The 9,905-nt window shown below is 33.8% G+C and overlaps 1 long non-coding RNA gene across 4 annotated transcripts; it reads left to right on the forward strand.

Annotated features, from left to right (window-relative positions):
* The first annotated feature begins 5,117 nt into the window (after nucleotides 1–5,117).
* Nucleotides 5,118–9,905, forward strand: LOC134283600 (uncharacterized). 4 transcript variants are annotated; one of them, XR_009995504.1, is made up of 4 exons: nucleotides 5,118–5,182; nucleotides 5,684–5,791; nucleotides 6,259–6,330; nucleotides 9,289–9,905. It is a non-coding gene; the product is annotated as an uncharacterized LOC134283600 (long non-coding RNA). The 4 variants fall into 4 exon arrangements; XR_009995506.1 differs by having other exon boundaries at nucleotides 5,138–5,182; nucleotides 5,697–5,791; XR_009995503.1 differs by lacking the exon at nucleotides 5,118–5,182 and adding an exon at nucleotides 5,309–5,390.

Below are 9,905 nucleotides of genomic sequence, written 5' to 3' on the forward strand. Positions count from 1 at the left end.
TAATGTAGCCCTCTTCGATTTTTTTTTGGGGGGAGAGGCTACTCCTTAGGATCTCCATAATGGTGCAGAGCGGGAGCTTTTCGCTCCCGCACGGATTTCGGCTCAAATTTTCTGTAAACGGCTATTTTATTTATATGCCTTACCTGAGCTTCCACAATTTTATCCCAGACATAAATCGATCCAAAAATATACAGAACAATCCATATATCAGTATTTTGCGTGTATGTCAACATCACAACTCAAATTTATCCGCCATGTTTACTGACCTTGACAGATTATATTTTGGGACAGCCAATGGAATTAAGGATCATTCTATAGGGAGCGGATGTTTTGGAATTACCTTATTTTAAGCCTAAATATCGCTGTTGATGAAAAAAATGACACATGGAATGGTTTTATTCATCGATGCTTAGTGTTACTATTCATCACAATTATTTATAAACATCGACATTTGCTTTATTGAGTTATTTGAAATTTCAAGCGCAAGTCTCACTACGTCACGCGTGAACTGTCATGACTGCTGAATGAGAGAGAAGAAATCACACAGATTTATTTTACATGGTTTTCGCGTTTAACGAGCTATTATGTCGACAGCGAATAAAATTTTCGTCTTATTAGAAATAAGTTGAATGTAAAAACAATTTATCCTGCAACTACCCCTTGCATTGACCTAGTGAAGGTAACCTAATAAACCAAAGCTTTATCCGGTCACTGCTCTAATATGCCTCGTGTATGTTTTCCGACGTTCTAAAAGCATTTTGACGTTATGTATACTGCAATGTTTACGCCAGGGCGTCATAGTTTCAATGGCAGAGATATGCCTAAATCTTTCGCAAATGGCTTTTTTGGACGTTCAAATGTAGAATTTTTTTGCAGGATAAACATAATACATGATAATTTTCTATTAGGCACCAAAGGGAGTTAGGGAGCGTTTAGGGAACATCTGTAACGGTTCCCGTTACAAATAGCCCTAGTTATGATTGATACTTTCTTTGATACACACCATATTTTGAAGTAGGCAGGTTAGGTAACAATGTTTGTATATATAAATAAAAATTCTCTGTTCCATCAAATTGCAAATCTTTTACAACCAGAATTAAATTATAACATTTTAATGTACATGTACGTGAAAATTGTGATCATAATGTCAGATTGTCAAAATTAGTTCTATGGTTCAGTATATTGGGACCTTTAATTTCAAAACATATACATGCATATATAAACATACTGAATATTTACAGAAGTAAGCACATCATTGATTTACCAACCCAATCATTTGAACAACATATAATTTGAGTCAAAAGTGGAAACAATCTCTGCAAGTTTTTCATTTTCATCAATAAAAACATCTTCAAAACATATTTCAGACAACAATCGATTTTTGACAGAGGGAGGTACAAAAAAAAACACTCTTATATTTTATTGATAAATATATGAGACAATATATCCTCTTACTTGTGAAGTATTTAGCCATTCGTCTTTCTTAAAAAGTCTTTCACCATTTTTACCAGTTACTTTCTTCAGCTCATCTGCCAATGAGACACTACCGGGACATTTTTTTGTTCTGTCACATTCTTCACATATCATGCACAAGTAGTCATTTTCTTTCTTGGAGAATTGTATTGCTTTCTTCTGCTCTCCAGTTTCAAACCCATGCTTTCTCCTGTTAGCTCTGTCTGGACTCCATCATCAACTCTACCTGATTTGACTGTTTGTATCAATAAACTTCGAGGCTCTCTAATGCTTTCACATTTTGTAGCATATAAATTTGATGCAGTGTTCATACTTCATCTTGAATTTCTGTAATACTGATTTCCAACTGCCAGGAGATTTTTGAGATTGCAACATTTTGCAAATACTTTCTGTTATGATGAGTCCGGACAAAGGTAATGCATGTATTGTTCAGTATTAATCCCTGTGCTTCCAGCAGAATTTTCATTTGTAAGCTGCTTCATCTTTCCCTTGATCAGTCAGCAGGACTCAGCTCAAGGTGTTGGGTAAATGAAACAGTTCCACTCCTGAGATCCTCCTCTCTTGGAAAACCCTGTATTACTTATAATATGAATCAAAGTACACCATAAGCAATTTACTTTAGATGAAAGTGGTGATATATTCAAAGACTAATTATTAAATGTACTTTTCATAATGATAGGACCGTTCACGGTAGCCTGGTGGTAGAACGTTCACTTTATGATCGGGAGGTCCAAGTACCATTTTCGTTCCCGGCGCTACGTTAAAACTAAGATGTAAAAATAGGTAGTGACTGTTCCTTCACCAAGTGCTCGGCATCAGAAGGGAAAGTCACGGGTCTTTCGGATATGATCTTAAAAACGTAGGTCCCGTGTCACGGTAGGCGCTGGCACGATAAAGAACCTTCACTGCTCAATGGCCCTGAGTGCAGAGTATAGGTCTAAATTTGAAGCCCTTCACCGGCAAACGGTGACGTCTCCATAAGAGTGAATAATTCTCGAGAGGGACGTTAAACAATATATACAGTCAATCAATCAATCATAATGATAGGATGATTAAATATGATGTTGGAAAACAACCACTTTAAGTACTTCATTGATTTCGTACTGCACCATGAAAAGAAGTGCCCCAGTGCTTTTAGAATAAATTTGATAACTGACCTCTTGAAAAAAAACTTTACTTTGACTTAACCATGTTTACCTACCACAATCCCAATATATCATATATCATGACATGTGACTTTTGTAAACGGTTAAATTAAAAATTAAAAGATAATGTATGTTTTTTTTTATTTTGATGAACGGAGTTGCCATGGTTAATAAAAAAAAGAAATTGATGTGAAATACTTTCAAAAAACTTTTCAAAAAGACTATTCCAAATACAGTTTTAGTCTGATTATAATATAATATGGCATGCAAATAGACTACACAGAGGAACATAATTGTTATTTTTGTTTTGTTTTTTTAATATCGATGAATGATTTTGCCACAATAACTAAAATTGAAAATGTAACATTTTATATAAGCAGCTCCTACAGTTGTGGTTTTACTGCAATCTTGCCACAAAAAGAGGTTTTATCAAGAATCATTAGTTGAAAAGTTTCAAGACCCAACTGCTACTTTTTCTTCCTTTGCCTGTTTGTTATAAATACAAACCAATAGAGCTACAGTCTCAATAGAGACTTTTGGTTTGTTTGTTTTTTTTTTACATGTATGTTGCACTATTACAAAGTATCATAATATAAACAGGTATTACATGTACGATAAATTATACATGTTATAGTTTTCTTTTAAAATCAACTGGCCCAGTGGGATAATAAAAGTATTTAGTTATTCAAAAATCAAGGTGATAGCCTAAGTGACCAATAAAAAATATAATTATGTCTAGCCCTACACTATATCATATGAATTTGATTCAGGGTCTTCTTTTATGATTTGGTTCTATCCAAAAAATACAGCAGCACATGGACAACTGTAGAAAGAATTTTAATCAATTGTAAATAATGTATAATTCAAGAGAGGAATTATAAAATATTTGGGAGATATTTTAAACCTCTACACAGCTAATTGTGCCACGTACGTGTTACATATGGTTGCACATAACACATGTATCACGTATGTGAAATGTACGTATCACATACGTGTATTTCAAACATACGTTTCACTTATGTGGTACCACGTACGTATAACATATGTGTGACTACATACGTTTCACATAACGTACGTTAAACGTATGTTTGGAATACACGTATGTGTTACGTATTTAAAACGTACGTGTAACATGTGTTATGTGCAACCATACGTTACACGTACGTTAATAAACGTATGGTTTACATGTATATTGTCAACCACATGTTACACATACGTTAATTAACATATGGTTTACATGTGTATAGTCAACCACATGTTACAGTTACGTTAATGAACACATGGTTTACATGTGTATAGTCAACCACATGTTACACGTACGTTAATGAACTCATGGTTTACATGTGTTTTGTAAAGCACAAATGTCATGTATATATATAGTTTATGTGCATTATAAACCACACATTAAATATACTAATGTACATATATAAATTATGGTTTACTTGTATTCTAAAGCTCTCATTACATATGTTGATGAATATAGTATGTGTATTATGAGGCACATGTTACATATACATTTAAAAAGGTGTTTTACATGTGTGTGAAAACCTATGTTTGAGAATGAGAAGGCTGTATATTTTGTAAATTCATATTATTACATACATGTATGTCAAATGTAGGTTGACTATAAATCTAATCCTTTTTATTTTATTTCAAATTTAATTTTTTAATCAAATTATCATTTAGTTTTTGATATAAAGAGAAAAAAAAACCAATGCGTTAAACATTTATTGTTGCTAGGAACTACATAATTTCACTTAAAATACAGGAACTCTTTGTATAAAAGTATGGCTGACTTCCACAACTAACTATTTTTCCTTAATAGTTTACGTTTTGGAGAACTAATCAAGATATTAGTTAACATAACAATCAATAGGCACTTAGGGCTTAACCTGTTATTCAGGAAGAAGAGCAATCATAGTGATATGACCATCTATAAAATCCTTCTTATAACATGTATAACGGGTCCTTAGATCAGAAGTTGCATGTATTTTAATAATTATAATATTTTAAAATCTAAAATGTCTTTTTTTGACATAAACATTATTATGATATTTGGTTAAACCCAATCACAACTGAAGCATACATGTGTGTGCGTTGTTGACTTGTCGTGTGCGTATTTAATGTTTCAATTTATTTCACATTGTTTACCTTACGTCCACTTTCATATCTGGCAAAATGTTATCAGTTCGCATTGGTTTAAAATTTACTCTAAAAACAGTTAACAAAGTTCTCCAATCTCGTCATATGTATCGGATATCGGTAGAGGCACATAAAATTGAACTCGGTCATCGGTAGATATAATCAATCCGAATTCAAGAGCAAAAATATATTTTAAAAAAAGAAAGAAATTCACGATAATTTCACAACAAATCTCAAAAGGGAGTAAATGATTCATCTAGATAATTATCAAATATACAGTGGGTACCGTCCGTATAAAACTTATAAAATATACCTTCCGGAATTTTCCAGCCTCCATTTCATTTATGTATTACATGTACGTTACCAGTGACGTCACTGGAAAGAGAAGTCTGACGTCTGCAAGTTCTAGGGCCTAGATAAAGGTGAGGAATGCATAAAATCAACAATTATTTAATTACTTTATGACTGTGTGTTGCATGTAAACTAAGGGGGGTGTTTTTTTTCAGTGTATTACATAATGGAGACGTGGGTTACCAAAAACAGGAAATACTGACCATGTTGAGCCAGTGAGCTGTCTTGGTCAGCACCCAGGTGTATCCATCAACACGGGCACGTAATATCAAAATGCAGGTGAAATTTAAAAATACTGTTATAACAATTAAGTATTTATTTAAAATGTTTTTAACTTAACAAATAAGATGCAAAAAAAAAAAAAAAAAAAGAAACAACAACAATTTGATGTAAAGTTCCACTCACTGAATTTATTTCTTTTTACAGTATTTAAAACATCACATAAGATGGTAAAAGAAATTATTATCTTTGAGTGCAATAATGGTTTAACAGTTTTGTTTTTACATATCTGCCCTTTTAATCCTTATGAATATAAAATGTGTTTGAGATTAAGAATTTTTATGTGATTTTAGATATGCATTCCAGGATGGTGACTGAAGCTCATCTTTGTAAACACCTATATGCCTAGAATGGACTCCAAAACAGATTATTAAAGTTTAACCAGTATAATCTTGAATATGGTAATACTTTTAAAAAGGAATAAGATTTTCTTATCATATTGCGTTTAGACTTGCAAATACTACATGTAACTTGAAGCTTTTCATGTAAAATTTGAAATGCAATCGAGTTTGACGAATTTCACACTACTAAGAGTTATCTCCCTTGTCGGCATAACTCTCATTTTTCCCACTTTGTCCTTTGTAAGTTACCTGTTATTATTTTCAATTTTCAAACGTTATTGGACAATTTAGATCTGTACCTGTATTGCCGAAGTTTGGGGCAACATGAAAATCTTAATGAACGATATTCATTACAGATTTTATTTTTAAGATACGTACTGACCAATAAATTTGGTAAGGTAACAGAGGGAAAACAGGGCCTTACGCTGGATTGACCCTGCAAAGGGGAATAACTTTTGAAAAATTTAATGTGAAAGTCGTCTATTTTTTTTTTTTTTTTTTACATATGTTTTTTTTTTAACCTCAAGGACAAAAAGTATACACTTGGAACACAAACAAAAACAGATGAGTCCATGCCAAGCTAAAGATTAATGCAGAAGGTAAGTTCAATTTTTCATTTCGTAACTCTTCTGGTTTTATCCAGATCGGACCTTACATATAATTAAGTCAGCTTCAATATATAATAGAAGGATATGGAGATAACGAACAGTATTCAATCTCAAAGTCCATAAAACTATACAAAATAAGAGCAGAGCAAACACGGACCCCTGAAACATCAGAGGTGGGATCAGGTGCCATAATAAAGCACCTATTTACTTACTATTCGGAAAATAGCTTGTTTATCATCTCCCTCAACAGCAAACTATTTCCCTCGTCTGCATCTTGGGGAATAGTTGTTGTCTTGGGGGATGATAAACTAGCTATTGTCCTCATAGCCAGTATATAGGTGTACATGTATACTGTTTTTAGCTCTTCTGTGCCAAAGGCTCAAAGAGCTAATGCTACGGCCATTTGTGCGGTGTGCACAAACTTTTTAGCTCACCTAAGCCAAAGGCTCAAGTGAGCTTTTCCGATCAAAATTTGTCCGTTGTTGTCGTTGGCGTCGTTGTTGTCGTTGGCGTTGTCGTTGTTGTAAACTTTTCACATTTCCATCTTCTTCTCAAGAACCACTGGGCCAATTTCAACCAAACTTGCTACAAAGTATCCTTGGGTAAAGGGGATTCAAGTTTGTTCAAATGAAGGGCTGCGCCCTTTTCCAAGGGGAGATAATTATGAATTAGAAAAAAATTAATGGCATTTTTAAAAAATCTTCTTCTCAAGAACCACTAGGCCAGGAAAGATTTAACTCATGTGGAATCATCCTCAGGTAGTGTAGATTCAAGTTTGTTCAAATCATGACCCCCCAGGGGTAGGGTGGGGCCAAAATGGCCGAATAAAGTTTTACTTATGAATATACAAGAAAAATCTTTAAATATTTTCTTCTCAAGAACCACTGGACCAGGAAAGATGAAACTCATGTGGAATCATCCTCAGGTAGTGTAGATTCAAGTTTGTTCAAATCATGACCCCCGGGGGTAGGGTGGGGCTAAAATGGCCAATCAAAGTTTTACATAGGAATATATTGGAAAAATCTTCTTCTCAAGAACCATTGAGACAGGAAAATGAAACTTATATGGAATCATCCTCAGATAGTGTAGATTCAAGCTTGTTCAAATCAGGGGTAGGGTGGGACCAAAATGGCCAATAAAAGTTTTACATAGGAATATCTAGGGAAACCTTTTATCTTGTTTTCAAGTACTTTAAAGCCATGCTTAGTGATATTTATAGGGAATCATCCTCAGGTAGTGTAGATTCAGGTTTGTTCAAATCATGACCCCCTGGTGGGGGGGGGGGTAAAATTCAAGCCCTCCCCCAGCAAACTTTCAGTTCTGATCTGATGTGTGATTTTTCCTAGCAAATTGCTCAGGTGAGCGATGTGGCCCCTGGGCCTCTTGTTAGAATGTGGGTCATAACTCAAGATCCCCTTGGACAATCATTGTCAAATTTTCACAGGGCATCCTTGGCCCAAGGGCTACCATTTATACTAAAATTAGGGTTTGGACCTTATACAAGGGGAGATAATCAGGAAGATAAAACCAAAAGAAGTCTATATTGGCCTAGAATTGTTAAACTTTGTCAGTTGAGGCATCTTTGGAGAATGTCAACCAAAAAGTAGGTCAACATGATCTACTTATGGTATTTTATAGCTCTATTGAAATATCTTCAGTCCTAACTGGCTAAGAATCATCGAACTTTCTTGATTGATGTTTTTTGGGTCTTATAAACATAGAGGCATCAAATACTAGTGATAGATTGTACAATTTATTAGAAGAGCGATTCAAGGCCCTTGGGTTTCTTGTTGTCCATCGTCATACACTGTGCTCTGTCTGGTAAAATTTTAGCATTTACTGCCTCCTCCCTCCACCACCACCCAAACTAAAGGGGGGGGGGTAACCCATCAAAATTATTCAAAATTGTATTTTTTTTAATTGGACATCAAGCAAACTAATAGCAAGATTTTAATCAGCATAGAGTCCTAATGAAATTATGAAATTCATATAGCCCCAGGGTAGGTGGATCAGATGTAAAGGCACAGCTTTATTAATTAATCATAAACTGAAAATGCATTGATTCATTGAAAATCTATATAATGCTCCTAAGTTGAAAGCAAAAAGACTAAGTTCATGACAATGAGGAATAAGTTTTGTACCCCTGTTATCAAAGATTCTGGGGTACATCTATATAGCTTTTACCCTGTCTGTCTGTCTGCAAAATCTTTTCACATTGGCCATATTATTTTAGTGGGTGAAAGTATGGCTTTCATATTTCATAGACCTGGGTATTCATAGTGACAATACTTTTGTATTGGTACACCAAATTAACCTTTTGAATTGAACTTGGAGTATGATTCACTTTTAAGAAAGTTTTATAACTTGAATCTTGGCCTTTACTTTTGAACAGTTGGTGCAAGGGCTTTCATATACTTCACTTGTATATTTATTGTGACAAAACCTTTCAATGGGTATAAATTAAAATATTTGACCTTGTACTTCTAGTTTAACCCACTGTTAAAAAACTAACTTTGATCATAACTTTTGAGCTGATAGTAGTAGGGCTTTCATATTTCACATATTTACTCTTTGTGACAAGTCCGTCCTTGGATGTCAACAATTTTGACCTTTGACCTTGACTTTGGAGTTTGACTTGCACTTGGGAAACTTGAACCATAAGCTGGCATATGGGGTATCAGTATGTACAGTTTTTTCCGAGTTCACCCACAAATCAATGCTATGTAAACAATTTTAGATAAGAAAATTATAAGGTAGATATTTGAGGATATAGTGAAAAAAATAGTTTAAAAGATCATTGTTATGAATACTAAAAAATTAATTATTTAGTATTTATATTTAAGTTCTACAGAGAATAAACCAAGATTAATATGTGGATAATAATAATGTTCAGGGGAAAAATGGGTTTTCCCTTATTCCATGCATTTAATATTTTCTTTTTCTTTACAGATAAAAGAGAACTGGAGAAGAATGAATTGATGTTAACATACTCAACATTAAATTTGGCTTGAATCTAAATATGTCTTTTGTTGTGATTGCTTCAAGAGCAAATAGGATCAGGAAATTTAAAGTGAAGGATAACCAGAAAGTGGATCATTCAACAGATGAAAAGAAAATAAGCCTTTGAGAGAAATTATGTCAAATGCATGAATTGAATATTTAAATTGCACGTAATTTTTGTTTCACCAACGTTTACAATATATGTGAAAAAATGTTCAAAACGTGTTTAACCATGGTTTGACACATTTTTGTATGGTATTTATACATTTACAATATGAGCAGTGCAAATAATAAACCCATTAAACATGTTATGAGAAACATATGTTACACACACGTTGCACGTACGTTATTCATATGTGAAACGTATGAGTAATGTACGTGTGCAATATACGTGTAACGTATGGTGGGCAATACGTACATTTAACATGCGTGACACGCATGATATTCACACGTGTGAAAACATACGTATAACGTACGTGGTATTTTTTTCATGGAAAACGTACGTGAAGTCACGTATGTGTCACATACGTTTAACATACGTGAAACGTACGTGGCACAATTAGCTG

Source organism: Saccostrea cucullata, unplaced genomic scaffold (assembly GCF_032062105.1).
Source record: "Saccostrea cucullata isolate Sc308-1 unplaced genomic scaffold, CSIRO_AGI_Scuc_v1 ctg17243, whole genome shotgun sequence".
Taxonomy (NCBI): Eukaryota; Metazoa; Mollusca; class Bivalvia; order Ostreida; family Ostreidae; genus Saccostrea; species Saccostrea cuccullata.